Raw genomic sequence first — 20980 nt, forward strand, 5'->3', positions numbered from 1 at the left:
TCTATGTATTTTTTGATTTCTTCTTTGACTTGTTCATTGACCCTTGGTTGTATGGCATAATTTTTAGCTTCCATGTGTTTGTGTTTTTTCAGTTTTTTTTTTTCTTGTAATTCTAATTTTATACCATTGTGGTTGGAAAAAATACTAAGTAAGATTTCAGTCTTTTTAAATTAATTGATGCTTGTTTTGTGGCCTAAAATGTGATCTAGCCTAGAGAATGTTCCACCTGCACTTGAAATGAATGTGTATTCTGATGGTTTTGGATGGAATGTTCTATATATATATCTGTTAAGTCCATTTGGTCTAATGTGTTGTTCCCAGCCACTGCTTCCTTATTTTCTGTCTGGATGCTCTATCCACTGATATAAGCAGAGTGTTAAAGTCCCTTAATATTATTGTCAACTTCTTCCTTCCTATATGTTAATACTTGCTTTCAATAGTTAGGTGATCCTATGGTTGTTGCATTGATATTTACAATTGTTATATCCTCTGGTTGGATAGATTCTTTTATCATAATGTAATACCGTTGGCTCTTGTTACTGCTTTTTTTTAAAGTCAATTTTTTGTGATGTAAGTATGCTACCCTAGCCTCCCCCACACCCCGACTTTATTTGCATGGAATAGCTTATTTGATCCCTTCACTTTTAATCTGTATGTGTTTTTAGGTTTGAAGTAAGTCTCCTGTAGGCTGCATGTAGATAGCTCTTGTTTTTTAACCATTCAGTCACCCTGTGTTTTTCAGTTGGCACATTTAGTCCTTCTCTTGCTCTCTTTGTCTGTGGTTTGTTGGCTTCTATTAATGTTACACTTTGATTTTTTTCTGTTTGTGTGTCTTTATGATAGTTCTGATTTGTGGTTATCATGGGGTTTATATATAACATTCTATGTGTATAGTAGTATAACTTGTAGTACTAATTTGATGGTTGCTAAAGTTTGAACACATTCCAAGAAGACATTTTTATTCCATGTTCCATATTATATGAAGTCATATGTTACATGCTTCTATTTTATATATCCTTTGACTATATTTTGTAGATAGAATTGATTTTACTACTTTTGTGCTTAACCTCCATACTGTTTCTTTTTTTTTTTTTAAGATTTTATTTATTTATTTGACAGAGATCACAAGTAGGCGGAGAGGCAGGCAGAGAGAGAGAGGGGAAGCAGGCTCCCTGTTGAGCAGGGAGCACAACCTGATCTGAAGGCAGAGGCTTTAACCCACTGAGCCACCCAGGCGCCCCTCCATACTGGGTTTTTAAGTGATTAACCTACTACCATAATTATATATTTGCCTTTACTAGTGAATACTTTTCCTTTTGTAATTTCCTTGCTTCTTGTTACAGCATTTTTTTCCACTTAAAGAATTTCCTTTAACATTTTTTAAGGTTTGTTTAGTGGTGATGAACTCTTTTTTTGTTTGGCAAACTTTTCATTTCTCCTCATATTCTGAATGATAACCTTTTCAGGTAGGGTATTTTTGGTTGTAGATTATTTTCCTTTTCATCACATTGAATACATCACATCGGTTCCTGCTAAAAAAATCAGCTAATAGCCCAATGGAGTTTCCCTTTTATATAAATGTTTGCTTTTCTCTTGTTTTCAAGATTCTCCTCATCTTTAATTTTTGCCATTTAATTAGGAGTCTTGGTATGGACTTCCTATGTTTATCTTTTTTTGATGGCCTCCATGTTTTATTTTTAGCTATTATTTATTCAAATAAATTATCTGCTGCCTTCTGTCTTCTCCTTCTGGGATCATTATAAGGGAAATGTTATTATACTCTATGATGCCACGGAGATTTCTTAACCTATTCTCATTTTTTTAAAAATATTTTATTTATTTGACAGAGATCACAAGTAGGCAGAGAGGCAGAGAGAGAGGAGGAAGCAGGCTCCCCATGAAGCAGAGAGCCCGATGCGGAGCTCGATCCCAGGACCCTGGATCATGACCTGAGCCGAAGGCAGAGGCCTTAACTCACTGAGCCACCCAGGTGCCCCCTATTCTCATTTTTTATTGTGTTTTCTCTTTTTCTATGAGGCTTGGTTACTTTACATTACCCTTTTTGTTTGCTGATCCATTCTTTTGCATCTTCTAGTTTGCTGTTAATACCCTCTAGTTTATATTTCATTTCAGTTGTTGTATTTTTCTACTCTGATTATTTTTTATATTTTCTATCTCTTTGAAGTTCTCACTGCCTCATCTACTCTTTTGTTAAGTGCAGTGAGTATTTTTAAGTCCACTATTTTGAATTCTTTATCAGGCATGTTGCTCATTTCTATTTTGTTTTGATCTTTTTCTGTAATTTTTGTTTTGTCTTGTTTTTATTGTTTTATTTGGGACATATTCCTCTGTTTCTGGGTTTTATCTAACTCTGTGTGTGTGTTTCTGTGTTTTAGGTAGGTCAGCTATGTATCCTAGTCTTAAAAGTAGTGGCCTAGTATAGAAGAGGTCCTGTGGTACCCTGTAAAGCAATCCCTTCTGGTCACCAAAGTAAGGTGCTGGTAAGTGACCTTGAAATAGGGGAAGGATATGGATATATGGGGGCTGTGGATATATGGGAAATCTCTGTATCTTTATTTTATTGTAAAACTAAAACTATCTTAAAAGTAATCTTTCCAGAGGTCTGATAGTAGTGCTTTAACGAATACTAATGCTGAGGCCCCACATGGATATGAAGACAAAAGCACTCTAGTGATCCTAGTATAAAATGAGTGTTGAAATCCCTGCATATATAGAATAAAAGTACAGTAAAAAGTATTTATTTTAAAATAAATCAGGAATTAAAAAATAGTGTATAATTTACTGGACTAAAGGAAATACATTTGTACAAAAGAAAACTATTTTCTTATCATTTTCCCCACAAATACTGCTTCTGGAACTTCTTTATTATTTTTTTTCTTGGAATTTCTGTCATGGTTCAAATCTGAAGATTTTATTTTCTTTGGTGACTTATGCTTTTAAATTTTAAGGTGGAACCTTATCTGTTCAGCTTTCAATGATTACAAATATTCTAAAGATGTCTTCTAAGCTACTGTCACAACATTAAAATTATAAATTTAACTTGTAATGATCAACTTTAAAACAAATGACTGTCACAACTTTAGGTATTCTAGGAAAATTAAGCAAACCTTCCACAATTACTCTAGGGTATATTCCCTTCTTTAACTTCCATTGACAGTCTCTTTTGTTGGTGAAGAAATGGCCAGAACATTGATGAAGAATTATCTAACATCTGGTTAAATAATTGCTTAAGGAATGTTAATTGATGGAGTTATCAATTCAAGCAAAATTTTCATATTTCACTAGAAAGATTTATAGTTGTCCTAGTCAGAGTAACTTATTCCCAGTTAATTTATTGATCAAAGATATAGATGATATGCTAATTAAAGTATTAGATGAGACAGAACTGGCAATAATTTTTAAAGTTTTGAATAACATAGTATTTCAAGTGTGAGCAGTGGATATAAAGCTTAACAGTGATAAAGTCATTGGTTTAACCGATGAAAAGCCTCACTACAGAATTTGATTTCACTGCTGGTTATGCTATAACAGGTAGTGGCAAGATATAACTCCTGTTGTAACACCTAAGAAAAGGAAAATCATAAAATGTATTTTATCAGTACTCTGTACTTTATCCAAGTACTGATAAAATTTATATTTCCACAGACATAGGAGAGCTTTAAAAGAAAAACAAGTAAACTAAAATTCTACCAATGTATAAGATTTCCTTGGCAAATTTAGCTCACAAGGTATTATCTTCCATGGGATATTTACCTTGTCCAGAGATGGGCTGAGGATGTGGTTACCATAGGGAGGAACATTCAACCAGGGGAAATAGAAACCAGCAGAGGTTTTGATGGTTGTAAGCTGATGTGAAAGACTGAAATCTAGAGGAAACCCAAACTCCTAGGATGCTTTTTCTCTGAGGCATTTGAATGACTGGGTAACTGGGACACTGGGGGGCTGGATTAGAGAGAGTAAGAGCCCCCACACACTCATGGTACTTTAAAAGAAAAGCCCCATCTAGAGGGCGAGGTCTGCAACAATATAGAGATGACAAAACTCCTCCTGGAGACACTTGAAACTAGAGGTAGAATGATTTTAATTAAAGCTAAACTCCAGCTTTTTATTCAATTTTAATTGAAATATAGTGGATATACAATATTATATTAATTTCGAGTGTACCACATAGTGATTTGACGTTTATATACATTACAAAATGCTTACGGTGAGAAAAGTAATTAATATTGATTATCACACAATGTTATCAAATATTTCTTACTATTTTTCCTATGCTGTACTTCACATTTCTATGACTTACTTATTTTATAACTGGAAGTTTATATCTCTTGATACCTTTCACCTATGTCACCCATCCCTATAGCCCCATTCCCTCTGGCAATCAGTGGTTTGTCCTCTGAATTTATGAGTCTTTTCCTGTTTTGTTTGTTCATTTCTTTTTTTCAGATTCCACATCTGAGTGAAATTATATAAAATTTATCTTTGTCTGACATTACACTTAGAATGCTACCCTCTATGTATGTCTGTGTTGCTGCAAATGGAATGATTTCATTCTTATTTATGGCTGAGAAATATTCGTGTGTGTGTGTGTGTGTGTGTTTAAAATGTGTATATATTCACAATATATTATCTACCCATGAATGAACACTTAGATTGCCTCCATATCTTGCTAATAATCTTCAGTGAATGTAGGTGTTATATATCTTTTCAAATTAATGTTTTGTTTTCTTCAGATGAATACCCAGCAGTGGAATTGTTGGAGTATGGTATTTCTATTTTTAATTTTTTGAGGAACTTCCATATCTTTTTCCATATTGGCTGTACCAACTTACATTCCCAAGAAGAGCACACAAGAATTCCTTTTTCTCCACATCCTTGCTAACATTATTATTTCTTGTCCTTTTGATACCAGTTATTCTGACTCAGGTGATACTTCATTATGGTTTTGATTTGCATCCCTCTGATGATTAGTAATGTTGAGCATTTTTTTAAAAATATTTTTTATTTGACAGAGATCACAAGTAGGCAAAGAGGCAGAGAGAGAGGGGAAGGCAAGCAGGCTCTCCACTGAGCAGAGAGTCTGATGCGGGGCTTGATCCCAGGACCCTGGGATCATGACCCGAGCTGAAGGCAGAGGCTTTAACCCACTGAGCCACCCAGGTGCCCCGAGCACTTTTTTTGCCCCATGTGTCTGTTGGCTATTTGTAGGTTTCCTTTGGAATAATGTCTATTCAGGTCCTCTGCCCATTTATCAGTTGGACTTTGTGTGCATATGTGTGTGTGCATTGAGTTCTAAGTTTTTAGATATTTTGGATAATATCTAATAATATATCCACTCCTGAGTGGATATATCATTTGCAAATATCTTCTCTCATTCAGTAGGTTTCCTTTTTGTTTTCCAATGTTTTCTTTTACTGTGCAATATCTTTTTAGTTTGATGTTGTCCCAATTACATAGTTTTGCTTTTGTTGCCCTTGCCCAAGGAGACAGATCACAAAAATATTCTTAAGACCAATATCCAGTAGTATAATTGCCTATATTTTTGCTTAGGAGTTTTAGGATTTCAGGTCTTACATTTAGGTCTAATACATTTTGAGTTTGTTTTTGTATGTGATATGAGAAAGTGGTTGAGTTTCAGGCTCTTGTACGTAGCTGCCCAGTATTCCTAATACCACTCACTAAAGAAACTGTCTTTTTCCCATGATATATTCTTGCCTCCCTTGCCATAGATCAATTCACTATGCAAGCATGGGTTTATTTCTGGGTTCTCTATCCTGTTCTATTGATCTATGTGTGTCTTTTCTAGTAGAACTGCACTGTTTTGATTACTACAGCTTTGTAGTAGAGTTTGAAATCTGGGAGTGTGATACATCCAGCTTTGTTCCTTTTTCTCAAGAGTGCTTGGCTATACAAATTTTAGGATTGTTATAGTTATGTCAATGATGCTATGTTATTTTGATAGGGATTACACAGAATTCATAGATTACTTTGGGCAGTGTGAGCATTTAACAATATCAATTCTTCCAACCCATAAGCATGGTGGTTCCCCCCCTGCCATTTATTGTGTCATCATGAATTTCCTTTATCAAATGTCTTATAGTTTTGAAAGTAGAGAACTTTCACCCCTTTGGCTTAATTTATTCCTAGGTATTTTATTATTTTTGCTGCAATTGTAAATGAGATTGTTCCTTAATTTCTCTTTCTAATATTTTGTTATTAGTGTATAGAAATGCAATAGATTTCTGCATATTTTTTTTATCCTACAACTTTACTGGATTTATTAATTCTAATAGGTTTTTGGTAGAGTCTTTAGGGTTTTCTATGTATAGTATTATGTCATCTGTAAATAGTGACAGTTTTACTTCTTTCTTACCATTTCGGATGACTATTATTTCTTTTTCTTGTGTGTTCTTACGTGATTGCTGTGGCTAGGACTTCCAGGACTATGCTGAATAAGAGTGACGAGAGTGGCCAAACTTTACTTTTCCTGATCTTAGAGGAAAAGCTTTCACCTTTCACTGCTAAGTAAGCTAACTGATGGGTTTTTCACACAAGCCTTTATTATGTTGAGGTATGTCTCCCTTTCAACCCACGTTGAAAGTTTTTATCACGAATGACTGAATTTTTAACATTCTGTGCCTATTGAGATGGTTATATGATTTTTATCTCTGATTTTGTAAATGTGATATATCATGTTGATTGATTTGCAGATGTTGAATCCTCCTTGCATCCCTAGAATAAATCCCACTTGATTATGATGAATGATCCTTTTAATGTATTAAACTGGGTTTGCTAATTTTGTGATTTTTGCATCAGTGTTCATCAGGGAAATTGGCTTTTAATTCTCTTATTGTAGTGTTTTTGTCTGCTCTTAGTATCAGGATAATGCTGGCTTGGCGAGATGAATTTGGAAGTGTTCCTTCCTTATTTTATTTTATTTTATTTTATTGGTAATAGTTGATGATAGGTACTTTGAATGTTTGGTAGAATTTATCTGTGAAACCATTGGTTTTAGAACTTTGTTAATAGTTTTTTGATTACTAATTTCATTACTAGTAATAGGTCTGTTCATGTTTTCTGCTTTCTAATTCAGTCTTGGAAGATAGAGTGTTTCTAGGAATTTATCCTTTTCTTTTAGGTTATTCACTTTTTTTGGTATAAATTGTGTCCTCTTACAATCCTTGGTATTTCTGTGGTGTCAGTTTTAACTTTCATTTCTTATTTGAGTACTCTGTCATTTTTTCTTGATTAGTCTACCTAAAGGTTCATCAAATTTATCTTTTCAAAACAAGTTTTTTGTTTCATTAATTTTTTTCTATTTTTTTTCAGTCTTAATTTTATTTATTTTCACTATTTTTTCTTTCCTTTCTTCTACTAACTTTAGGCTTTCCTTTTCTTGTTCCATTAGGTGTAAGATAAGATTATTTATCATGTTTTTTCTTGTTTCCTGATTAGCCCGTATTGCTATAAACTTCTCTCTTAGAACTGCTTGTGCTCTGTCCCAAAGAACTTGGAATATTGTATTACTCTCGTCATTTTGTCTCAAGGTATTTTTTGATTTTCTGTTTGATTTCTTTATTGACTCATTGGTTGTTAATAGCATGCTGCTTAGTTTCAAGTTTCTTGTAATTGATTTATTTCTAGTTTTGGAACATTGTAGTAGGAAAATATGCTTGATAAGATTTCAATCTACATAACTTTATTTATAAATTTATTGAGACTTTTTTGTGGTTTAGAATGTGATCTATTCTAGAGAATATTTCTTAGCCATAAATAAGAATGTTCTATATATACTTGAAAAGAATATGTATTTTGTTTAGGCTGGAATGTTCTATATATCTATTAAGTAAATCTGATCTAATGTTTCCTTATTCATTTTGTGTCTGGATAATGTATTCATTGGTGAAAGTAGGGTGTTAAGTTCCCCTAATATTATTGTATTGTTGTCATCCTCTTCCTTAATATCTGTTAATATTTGCTTTGTAGTGCTTCTATTTTGGGTGCATAGATACTTACAACTATTATATTCTCATATTGGATTGACCCTTTATCATTATGTAATGCCCTTCTTTGTCTCTGGTTATAGTCTTTGTTTTAAAATATATTTTTTCTGATATGAATATTGCTACCTCAGCTTTTCTTTTCCACTTGATGTTACTAGCTTTTTTCCCATCACTTCAGTCTGTATGTATTCTTGTAGGCAGCATGCAGATTGGTCTTATTTTATTATCTATTCATTCACACCATGTCTTTTGATTATTTAATCCATTTACATTTGAAGTAAATATTGATAGGCGTATACTTACTGCATTTTGTTAAGTGTTTTCTAGTTGTTTTTGTAGTTCTCAGTTCCCCTTTTCTCTTGTTCTCTTTCCGTGTGATCAGATAATTTTTTGTACCTATTTTAGGTTTTTGGTTTGTGGTACCAAAGTTTACATATAACACCCCATGTGTATAGCAGTCTATTTTTTTTTTTAACTTTACACAGATTTTTATTACACGGAGGTTGTCACATATTTGGATGCTTCTCTACTTTGTACACAATTATTCTTGCTCTCCACAGAAAGGCTGGCTGAGAGGTCTGGCTACAGTTGATGTGGGCACACTGGTGGGTAACATTAGCATTCAGGGTGGCTGGCTATAAGTGCCAGTTGTCACTGTTGGAGGCATGAGAATGTGCAGAGGTGCCCCTTCTCCAGAAGAACCTCCTGTTGGAGGGAGGTACCTGCCTAGGCAAGCAGGTTTGATGGGGAATGCCAGGGTGAGGTAAACAGTACTAACAATGTAGATAAGAAGTGTCAGAACTGGTGCCTGTCGGCATTGGGCCATCTAGGCTGAAGGACAGAAAGAAAAATGGCTTCCACCTGAGTCTGTTCCCTGATAAATTTCCTACCAATCCCTGACCCTCTGTCATATGCCCTACAATTACTCAGTAAATCTTAACCTATGGGCCAAATGCTTTTCAAACTGCCTCTGTGCTGGTTCTGAGAAAGTAAGGAAGTTCTTATCTGTAGATAAGAACAGAATCTCTATTTCCTATAGGACTCAGGCTCTCCTGGAAGTAAGCCTGATTTTTTAGTTTTTTCTTTATTGAAGTATAGTTGACACATAGTTACATTGACTTCAGGTGTACAACAGTGATTCAACTAATTTACTCATCATTACTATGTTTACCACAAGTGTTGCTACCAGCTGTTACCATACAACACTATTACAACCTGATTGACTGTATTACCTGTGCTGTACATTTCATACCCATGACTTACTTATTCCATAACAGGAAGCCTTTACCTCTTACTCCCCTTCACCTACTTTGCCCAATTCCCCTCCAACCCTGCACTCTGGTGACCACCAGTTACTTCTTTGGATTTATGGATCTGTTTCCACTTTGTTTGTTCATTCTTTTTCTAAAGATTCTACATAAAGCTCCAATAATATCCGTTTATCATTGTCTGACTTATTTCACTTAGCATCATACCCTTTAGGTCCATCCATGTTATCACAAGTGGCAGTATTTCATTTTTTATGGCTGATCAATATTTTGTCACACACACACATATCCCACAGGGTTGCTTCCATATCATGGCTATTGTAAATAATGCTACAGTAAACATAGGGGTGGATATATCTTTTCAAATTAGTGGGGTTTTTTGGGGGGGAGGGGTAAATACCCAGTGGAGGAATTACTAGATTGTCTAGCGTTTTTAATTTTTTGAGTAATTTCTCTACTGTTCTCCACAGTGGCTGTACCAATTTACATTCTCACTAACAGTGAGTAAGGGTTCCTCTTTCTCTATATTTTTGCCAACACTTGTTTTCTCTTAATTTTTGATACTAGCCATTCTGACTTGTGTGAAGTGGTATCTCATTGTAGTATTGATTTGCATTTCTCTGACAATTAGCAATATTGAGCATGTGTCTACTGACTACCTGTATGTCTTCTTTGGAAAAAATGTCTAGTCAGGTCTTCTGCTCACTTTTTAATTTTTAAGTATTGGATACAGTCTTTGTACATTTTGGATATTAACCCTTTATTGGTTATATCATTTGCAACTATCCTCTCCCACTCAGTAGGTTGCCTTATTGTTTTATTGTTGGGTTCCTTTGCTGTGAAAAAGCTCTTTATTTTGATGTAGTCCCAATAATTTATTTTCGTTCTTGTTTTCCTGTCCTGAGGAAAGCTATCCATAAAAATGTTACTAAAGGTGGTATCTAAGAGATCACTACCTATGTTTTCTTTTAGGAGTGTTCTGGTTTCAAGTTTCACATTTAGGTCTTTGTTTTCAGTTTATTTTTCTGTATAGTATAAGTGGTTCAGTCTCACTCTTTTGCAGGTAGCTGTCCAGTTTTTCCAAAACCATTTGTTAAAGACTGTCTTTTCCCCATTGTATATTCTTGGCTCTTTTGTCACAGATTAATCGACCATATAGGTATGGGTTTATTTCTGGGCTATCCCGTTCCATTAATCCGTGGATATGTTTTTGTGCAAGTACCATACTATTTTGATAATTATAACTTTGTAGTGGATCCTGAAATCTGGGATTGTGATATGTCCAGCTTTGCTGTTATTTCTCAGAGTGTTTTGGTTATTAAGGGTTCTTTGTATTTCCATAGATACTTCAGGATTATTTGTTCTAGTTCTATGAAAAATGTTATTGGTATTTTGATAGAGATTATAGTGAATCTTTAGATAGCCTTGGGTAGTCTGAACATTTTAACAATATTCTTCTGTCCATGATTTGTGTTGTCTTCAATTTCTTTCACCAATGTTATAAAAAATTTCAGAGTATAGGTCTTTCACCTCTGTGGTTAAGTTTATTTCTGGGTATTTTATTCTTGTTGCAATTGAAAATGGAGTTGTTTTTCTAATCCTCTTTCTGCTACTTCATTGTTAGTGTAGAAATGCAGCAGATTTCTGTATGTTATTTTGTATTCTGTAAATTTACTGAATTCTTTATTACTTTAAATAGTTTTTCAGGGGTGTTTTCAGGGTTTTCTATATATGGAATCATGTTGTCTGCAAATAGTGAAAATTTTATTTCTTCCTTACCAATTTATTTCTCTTTTTCGTGTTAGTGTTGTGGTTAGGTCTTCCAGTACTGTGTTAAATAAAAGTGGAAAGAGTGGACATCCTTTTCTTGTTTTTGGCCTTAAAGGAAACGCTCTTAGTTTTTGACCACTGAGTATGATGTGAATTTTTCATATATGGCCTTAATTATATTGAGGTGTGTTCCCTTTGAACATACTTTGTTGAGAGTTTTTATCACGAATAGCTTTTGAATTTTTTAAAATGCTTTTTCTGCATCTATTCAGATGATCATGTGATTTTTATTCTTCATTTCTTAATGTGATGTATCATATTGAGTGGTTTGGTTGCTGAAGTTTGAACACATTATAAAATAACTTTTTTACCCACCCTATAGTTGTATTTTACATCTTTTATTTATAGTTTATCCTAGTTATGGACTTTTTCACTTTATGCAACTCCCTTTAACGCTTCTTATAAGGTCGTTTTAGTGGTGATGACCTCTCTTAATTTTTCTTTGGGAAACTCTTTACCTGGCAAAGTTATCTTTCAGAATAGAAGGAGAGGTAGAGTATTCTTGGGGTAGGAATTTTTCTGTCAGCATTTTGAATATGGTCTATAAAATGTCTGCTGAAAAATTAGATGGACTCATGGGGTTTCTCTTGTATGTAACTTTTGCTTCTCTCGTTGCTTTTAAAATTCTTTCATCTTTAACTTTTGACATTTTAGTTATTATGTGTCTTTGGTGTGGACCTCTTGGGTTCATCTTGTTTAAAACTTTCTGTGCTTCTTGAAACTGGATGTCTGTTTCCTTCTCCAGGTTAAGAAAGCTATCAGCTATTTATTCAAATAAGTTTTCTAATCCCTTCTTTTTTCCTTTCATGACCCCTATAATGCAAATGTTTGCTTGCTTCATGTTGTCCAAGAGATACCTTAAACTATCTTCATTTAAAAAAATTCTTTTTCTTTTTGTTGGTCAGCTTGGTTCTTTCCATTACTCTTTCAGATCCCTGATCCATTCTTCTGAATCCTCTTATCTAGTGTATTTTTAAATTTCAGTTATTGTGTTCTTTAAATTTGGTCCTTTTTGTGTGTTTTATATCTCAAAGTTGTCATTTAGTTTTTCCATTCTTGTCTCAAGTTTAGTAAGTATTTTATGATTATTAAATGCTATCAGGTGTATTGCTTATCTCTTTTATTTAGATCTTGGTCACAGATTTTATCTTCTATCATATGGAGCATATTCCTCTATCTACTTTACTTGGCTTTCTGTGTTTTTCTATGAATTAGGCAGAACTGCTCTTCTTAACTTGAATGTTCTTGTGTATGGTCATTTCCAGTGTAGACTGTGCCTGGTGAAGAGGCTGGCTGCCTGGGTCTGCATAGTATGAACAGGGTCCCAGGGAACTCCTTGCTGAGACTGCCTTGGTGGAATGGCTAGAGCTGTCCCAGGGCTCTCTGCACTGAGGGTGCTCTTGCAGGAAAGCTGAGGTGGGTACAAGCTGGGAGGACCTGGGACTTTCGGCCAAGAGGGTGCCCTGGGGCATTCCACACAAGTACTCCCCTGGGGATCTCCAAACAGGGTGTCCTGGCATAACAGCTGAAGCTGAAGTTGATATGAGCAGAGGTATCCCAGGGTGCTTAGCACAGGGATGCACTGGTGCGGTAATTGGGGCCAAGACAAACATGGGCTTGGGTCTTCCAGAGCACTTTGTCCTGGAGGTCCCTTAGCAAGCTATCTGAAGCCAAAGTGGTGAGCCTGGAGTGCTTTGAGTTACTCTGTGTCTGTGTCAACTTGGCATGATGGCTAGAGCTATGGTGAGTGCTGACCAGGTGTGTCTAGTGTGCTGTGCTAAGAGTGCTAAGTTCATAGAGACAGTAGGCTGGCTAGGGCGCTGGATGCTGTCCCTGTTTATGCTATCAGTGGAGGAGGAACTCTGGCAACCTGGAGTGAGTTTCAGCAGCTCCTCTGCGGCAAAGTTCTAAGGCTAGTTCCTTTATAGGGTAGTTGTATTTTTAAATAACAGCTACCCCCCCCCCCCCATTCAGGGCTGATGTGGGCTACAGGTCTGGTGCTTACTGAGATGACCGGCCAGACAAAGCACCTGGAACACTGCCCTTGTGTTCACTATGAAGGTGGAGGGTAGACTAAGCCATATGCTCACCAGCCCTTTTGACCTGGGTAGAGTTTAAACAGCTCTCCTGTCATTGCGTGTACTAAGGCTGGATATTTTATTTCTTAGTCTTTTAGACCATGACTTTTTTTTCTATGCCCTAGCATAAATGAATCTGCTTATGGTTCCTCAGTACTATTCCTCTCCACTGCAGTTTGCAGCATTGGTGATGGGTGGTGGTGGTGGGGGGTTCCTTTTGTTGCCAGGTCTCCTCTCTTTTGTAATTCTCTGTGTGGTCTCTCTCTCTTATGCAGAAGCAAGTTTAGTCAGCCCTCAGCCTTTCTTCAGAAAAAATTGTATAAAGATGCATAGATTTGTTATATCTGTGGAGAAGGTTAGTTCATGGTCTTCCTACATCACCATAAACCCTGATGATTTTCAAAGCTACTTGTTATTGGTCCTCTTTTTCTTGGCATAGATTCCCACTTCAGAGGTTCCCAATGTGGAGCTTGAATCCCTCATTCCTCAGGGGGACTTTTTATACTTATGATATCCCATCTGCTAGTGGGTTTCCACTAGATACTTTTTAAACTGCTATTTTTTTCACTGGATCTCAGGGTTAGCAATATTGCATGTAAGGCCTCCAAGAGGTGAATCTCAGTTTCCTTTAGCACTTTGGAGCCCCTAGACATCAGGCCCCTTTGTTTTCTAAGCCAGATATTCTGAAGACTTAGCTCTCTAATATAGTCTCGGGGACTGGGTTGCCTGTGTAGGGCCTTCTCTGGGAGAAGCCCCTGTCTGGTGAGATCCCTCCCTATCACATCAGGGATGGTGTGTTTTTTTTGTTTTTGTGAGACCATGTCTCAGCCTCTTTTATCCATTTGATGTGGCCCTTTTGTTGTGGAGATTTTTTTTTCTTTATTTTCAGCGTAACAGTATTCATTATTTTTGCACCACACCCAGTGCTCCATACAATCCGTGCCCTCTATAATACCCACCCCCTGGTACCCCAACCTCCCACCCCCCTGTCACTTAAACCCCTCAGATTGTTTTTCAGAGTACATAGTCTCTAATGGTTCACCTCCCCTTCCAATTTCCCCCAACTCCTCTCTAAATCCCCATGTCCTCCATGCTATTTGTTATGCTCCACAAATAGTTGTGGAGATTTTTTTTCAGAGGAAAATGATCCGTTTGTAGCTGGAGATTTGGTGTGTCAGTGGGAGGGGATGAGTTCAGAATCTTTCTATAAACCCAGCTTTGCCTAAGCTCAATTTTTTTTCTTTACTTTTCTTTTTTTTTAAAGATTTTATTTATTTGACAGACAGAGATCACAAGTAGACAGAGAGGCAGGCAGAGAGAGAGAGGGAAGCAGGCTCCCTGCTGAGCAGAGAGCCAGATGCAGGACTCGATCCCAGGACCCTGGGATCATGACCCGAACTGAAGGCAGCAACATAACCCACTGAGCCACCCAGGCGCCCCACCTAAGCTCAATTTCTATTAGGATAGTTAAGATTAGCCTCTCAACTCATCTGCTCAGAACAGGAAAGGGTTTACCTTTCCTGGAAAAGGTAAACCACTAATCTTTTTTTAAAATATTTTATTTATTTATTTGTCAGGGAGCTTCAGGCAGAGGGAAAAGCAGGCTCCCCACTGAGCAAGGATTCTGGGATCATTACATGAGCTGAAGGCAGACACTTAACTGACTGAGCTACCCAGGCTTCCCAGGATCAGTTTTAGACTTTTTTTTTTTTTAAATACGTATGATGTCTACTACGTAATATAAGAATTAAAAGAATTATGAAGAGGCAAGAAAGTGTATCTCATAATTTAGGAAAATATCAATAAAAGCAGATACACATATATTCTCATACTTGATTGACAAAGAAATAGGAGAAAAGATTGACAAAAAGGCAAATATTTTATAACTAAAATATTTAAGATTTTAAATGTGTTTCAACATTAGCTTGAATAAGACAAAAGACCTGCTTATGGAACCCAAGGGCAGGTCAATAAAAGAAATTGAAGCACAAAGAGAAAACAACAAAACATATGGGACATAATACAGGGATACAGACAAGTGGTTTAATAGGTTTATAACTGGAATACCAAAAAAAAAAAAGATGAGCTACAGCATGGCACAGAAGCAATATTTTGAAAGGTAACTAAGATGTTTCTAAAATAGATACAAGACACGAATCCACATATTCAAGAATCACAAAAAACAGAGTGCCAAATACAAAGAAAACTGCTAAGCACAAGTAGTGGAAGGTGATGTGCAGTTCACACTTCATCAGCCAGAACTGGTCAAATGACCACACATCAAAGCAAGTGTTTAAGAAAGGAAAGGATGATAAAATACAGGTGACAACAATGAACCTCCACGTGCATTTTACTGTACACTTTAATCTCACTGAATCTGTCCCTTTCAGAATCTTTTTTATAGTCACCTATATTTGATTTGTGTGTTTAGGAATTAAATATGAATTTGGTAAATTTCAAAAAGATGAATTGTTGTAGCCTTTACTTTTCAAGCACTTGTCTTCTGCTAGGTCATTGAGGTATTCAGTCAGTCATTGCCAGTATCCTTGGACTCACCTTCTCCCCTTTCTGAATTTTCTATGGTGCTGCCATTTGGAAATAGTGAAGTAAAAGGCTATGCCAGTATTGCTAGTTACTATATATTACTTCAATTATTTGTCACCTATTAATTGTCATGCTCTGGGTTAGGTTCCAGAGACAAAGTTATTGTGAATTTTATGTTATTTGGGAGGGAAACAATTTAAAAAATAAATAAAAAATATATTATTGGGTAATAAGCTTGGAAGGGAAAATGGAGGGTTGTGGTTTAAAAATGGAAGCCATGGAAACATCACTAAGAAGGTGACATCTGAAGGTAGTAGGGAGTAAACAAGAAGCTTTTTGAGGAGAAAAAAAAATTGAGGTTGCAGAGATGGCAGGTAGAAAATCCCTACAGTAGGTACATGTGTGTTTGATGTGTTAAAAAAAGAATAAATCAGCAAATGTGACAGTAGGGGAAGGAACAGGATGTGCTGGAAAACAGGGGGTATTAGAAGTGAGGTCAGAGAGACAATGTAAGCCAGGCACTGAGGGTGGGGTTGGTGAGGCTGGTGTGATATTGAAATTACTGGGTTTTTTCTCCGGGTTATATTGGAACCCATTAAAAGGTTTAATACAGGTGACATAATCTGAATTAAATTTTAACAAGATTACTCTGACTTATGTGGAAACTAGATTGAAAAGGAACCAAAACAGAAGTGGATTCAAAAGGTAGGAAACAATTGAAATAATGAACAAGAGTGGTGGTATGGACAAAGTAGGAATAGTGGACATTGACAATGTTGATTTCCTTCAATATTTGAAGATTGTGGTAATGAATGTGCTTATAGAGATAGGTGTGGGTATGAGAGAAAGAAGGAATTGTGTAACTCTAAGGTTTTGGGCTGAATAATTAAAATGAGGAAACACCATGAGGAATAAGGAAGAGATTGGAAACTTAGTCTTGGGTTTGTTAATTCAGGCGTCTGAGAGGCAGTTGGATACAGGAGTTTGAATATGTGTGTGTGTGGTAGGGGGTGGCTTTTAAGAAATACTGAAAGCAGTTCTTCAGGTTTCATAAAAGAATGCTAATGAGTATCATGAAAACATACACTGGGAACTAGAATCAAATTCAGAATACTTGAATATTGTAAAATGATGGTGTATTAACTACTCAACTAATATAGCTTAGCCACTAATATAAAGGTCAAAGGACAAAACATTAAAAATAACTACAGCTATAATAATTTGTTAATGGACACAATATCAAAAGTAAATTGTGACATTAAAAACAATCAGGGAAAGTAAAAGGCTAGTTTTTTTTTTTTTTTTTAATGAGAGGGACACTAAGTTATCAATGTCAAATAGATTATTATAAGATGTTTTATATAAACCTCATGGTAACCATAAAGCAAAACCCTACAGTTGATACACAAACCATACACAAAATCATCAATTCACACAAGAAGATGCAAGAGAGGAAGAAATGAACAAGAGAATTACAAGGAAGTGACCAGAAAACAATAAGATAGCATTAATAAGGCCTAACCTATCAATAATTAATTTTAAAGTAAATAGATTAAATTCTACAATCAAAAGGCAGAGTGGCTGAATGGTTAAAAGACAGGATGCAACTATATGATACCTATAAGAGACATAAAAAGATATTATATGCAAATGGAAAACAAAAGAGAGCAAGGGTGAATAATATATTTATATCAGACCCAATAGATGTTAAATAAAAAAAAAATCTAACAAGAGACAAAGAAGGTCACCATATCATGGTAAAGAGATTAATTTACAAGAGGATATAATAATCATAAAAATATATGCACCCAACATCAGAGCACCTAAATATATTAAGGAAATACACATAGATATAAAGGGAGAAATTGACGATTATACGATAATAGGGAACTTTAATACCCCACTTGCAATAATGGATAGATCATTCAGACAAAATCAATAAGGAAAGTTGGACTTGAAATATACTTTAGACCAAATGGACCTAAGCTCTATAGAGAACATTCCATTCAACAGCAGAATACACATTCTTCTCATGTGCACATGGTACACTCTCTAGGACAGAGCATATACTAAGTCATAAAATCTTACCAAGTGTCTTTTCTGACCACCATTATCTGAAGGAAGAAAATAGAAAATTCACAAATATGTAGAAATTAAACAAGACATTCCTGGAAACTATATCTTGACAACAGTCTCAGCAGCATTTTTTTGGATAGGACACCAAAGCCCAAGCAAAGGAAGTGAAATGAGCCAATTGGGAGTACTTCTAATTAAAAAGTTCTGTAGAACAAAAGAATCAGAAAAATGAAAAGGTAACCTATAGAAAGGGAGAAAATGTAACCTATAGAATGGGAGAAAATATCTTCAAATCATATGGTTGATAAGGAGTTGATATCCAAAATACAGAAAGAACTCATGAGCATCAATAGCAAATCAAATAACAAACCCACAGAAGATACACAAATGACCAGCAGGTTCATGAGAAGGTGCTGAACATTACTAATCATGAAGAAAATGCAAATCAAAACCCCAATGAAATACTACTTCATATCTGTTAGAATGGGTAGTATCAAAAAGACAAGAAGCAACAAGTGTTGGGTAAAGATGTGGGGGAAAGGGAGCCTTTATGCAAGTGTCCATTGACAGAGGAATGGATAAAGAAAATGTAATTATATGTAGACACAGACACACATACAGATAGATATGATAAACATAATGGAAAGCCATTTGGCCATAAAGAAGGAAATTGTGCTATCTGCAACAACATAGATGGACCTTAGGGCATTATGCTCAATGAAATAAGTCATAGAAAGACATATCTTTTTGTTGTTGGAAACAATGGAGTATATAATACAGTACTATCAACTATACTCACCATGTTTTACATTAGATTCTCAGGCCTTACTCATTTTATAGTTGCAAGTTTGTACACTTTTACCAATCTCTCCCTTTTTCTCCTACCTCCCCACTCCCTGGAAATAACTTTTCTACTCTATTTCTCCGAATTTGACTTTTTTGGTTTTAGATTCCACATATAAGTGAGGCCATAAGGTATATTACTCATAGAAATAGAATGGTGGTTGCCAGGGGTTGGAGGAAATAGGAGATGTTAATCAAAGGGTATTAACTTAAGTTATAAGTTCTGGGGAACTTATATGGCATGATGTTCATAGTCACAGTACTGTATTATATACCCAGTTGCTGGGAGAGTAGATTTTCAGTGTACTCACCACACATACAATTAGGTAAGGTGTTAATCTTATTGAGGGAATCTTTTTACAATATATACATGTATGAAATCATCACATCGTATACCTTAAACTTATAATTGAAATAGAACACTATATATCTCAATAAAGAGGGGTGGGAGGGAGGAAGCAGATTAGAGAAAAGGAATTAAAAAGAGAGTATGTTGTGAAGAAAGTGCTTCAAATAAAAGGGAGTAGTCAACTCTGGCATAGGTTGCTGATAATGCAGGTAGAATAAGGACTAAAAATTAATTAGTAGCTTTAACCACCTGGATGTCATTGGCCATCACAAGAAGGACAGCCATCATGGATGTGCTGCTTATGCATTGTTCAAAGGTGCCCATCTGATAAATTGAATGGTTGTAAAATACTCCTGTGCTGTGCTCCATCCACATGGAGGGCACAGATATTTACAATTCATGATCCAGAGGGGCACATTTTCTAATTTGTATAGACCTAGTGTTTGCTAGCTGAGACCCTATTGACAAAATCAGTGTCTGGGCCACTTCCTTTTTGGAGCAGATTCCTTTGGAGAGAAGGAAAGGGGAGGAGCTGGAGACACCGAATACCTTCACAGTAGCCAATAAACTGGAAGAAAAAGGGGTTGATACCTGGAGGGAAATAGGGAATCAAAAATTTTATTTTTACTATTTTGAAAATGGGAGCTTTACCATTTTGTCAAAAGACTGATAGGAAAGATTCAGTACAGAGGGATTCTGTGTGCTTTCTTCATACTGGTGGATTTAAAAAAAAAAAAAAAAAGGTTAAACTTCTCTTGGGCTATATACTTGTTGTTCACTGCTTATAAGTAGAAAATGCCCAGCACAAAGGAGGCAGTTACTACTTGTTGAATATTAATCAGATTTTGAACCCATAGCCTCTGATTTCCTATCCTGAACCTTCAAGGGTTGGGCAGTACTTCTTCATCATGCAGATCTAGGTACTTAGCAGTAATTTATTTGGACTGCTTTTGTAGGATGCATTTATTCACAAGACCAATAATCTCCCTGCATGTTTTCCCATATCTGTATGTGACTTAAGTCGTGCCAAACCTCGTGCTAAGTATTCAGTATAATCAAGACTTTGTACATTCAAAAGCCACTTGATTATGTGAGTTGGATTAACATTTATCATCCTGCCAAATAATTCATTCAATAAATTTAAATTTAAAATTTGTTTTAAATGCTGAGTTTTACTGATTATAAGATAATATATGCTTGTGATGGAAAATGTAGAAAATGCAGAAAAGTAGAAGAAAAACAGTTTACCCAATCCCAGTATCAACAGATAATTGCTTTTGATCAATTAGGTACATTTTCTCCTGTCCCATAATATAAGTGCATGGTTCTGGAAGTCCCTGCACTAATCGTAATAACAATTAAATTGCTTATGCACATACTAGATGCATTATCTCATTTAAACTTCACAACCAACCTGTGAAGAAGGCATTAGCAATGTAGCATTTTACAAATGAGGCTCCGAGACTGAGCCATTTTCCCAAGGCTGTAAGTGCAGCCATATTAAAGCCCTTTAATTCACCCCTCTGATTTCAAGTGCTATTAAATCTAATTTTCTCTCAGATTGGTAAGGGTCCATTCTGCTTTTAAGTGTCTGTCATGTACCCTTTAACAATTAAACATTCTTCTTGAAAGCCTTCATTGATTGAGTCCCCTTGAAGACTCTGGGACTTCTTTGCCCCTGCTCTCTGATCTAAGCAGCCTGCTTTGTAAACATAAAGTTATTTCATGAGCCTGTTCTTTTTAAAAATCCTCAAGCTCCCAAAAAAAAAAAAAAAAAAAAAAAAAAAGGTTTATTTGATTTTTTTTTTGTTACTTTCACAGAATCTAGTAAAAATTCTTGATACAATGGAGGTGATGAATAAAAATGCCAACTGGTAAGTCCTTCCATACCTGTAGCCTAATCTTTATCCTACATTTTGGGTTTGTTTACTCTGTCTGGTATTGGGGGTCAGCAGGGGGTGAGATGAG

Source organism: Mustela putorius, unplaced genomic scaffold, assembly GCF_011764305.1.
Source record: "Mustela putorius furo isolate JIRA1106 unplaced genomic scaffold, ASM1176430v1.1 tig00003898_pilon_pilon_pilon, whole genome shotgun sequence".
In the NCBI taxonomy this organism is placed as follows: Eukaryota; Metazoa; Chordata; class Mammalia; order Carnivora; family Mustelidae; genus Mustela; species Mustela putorius.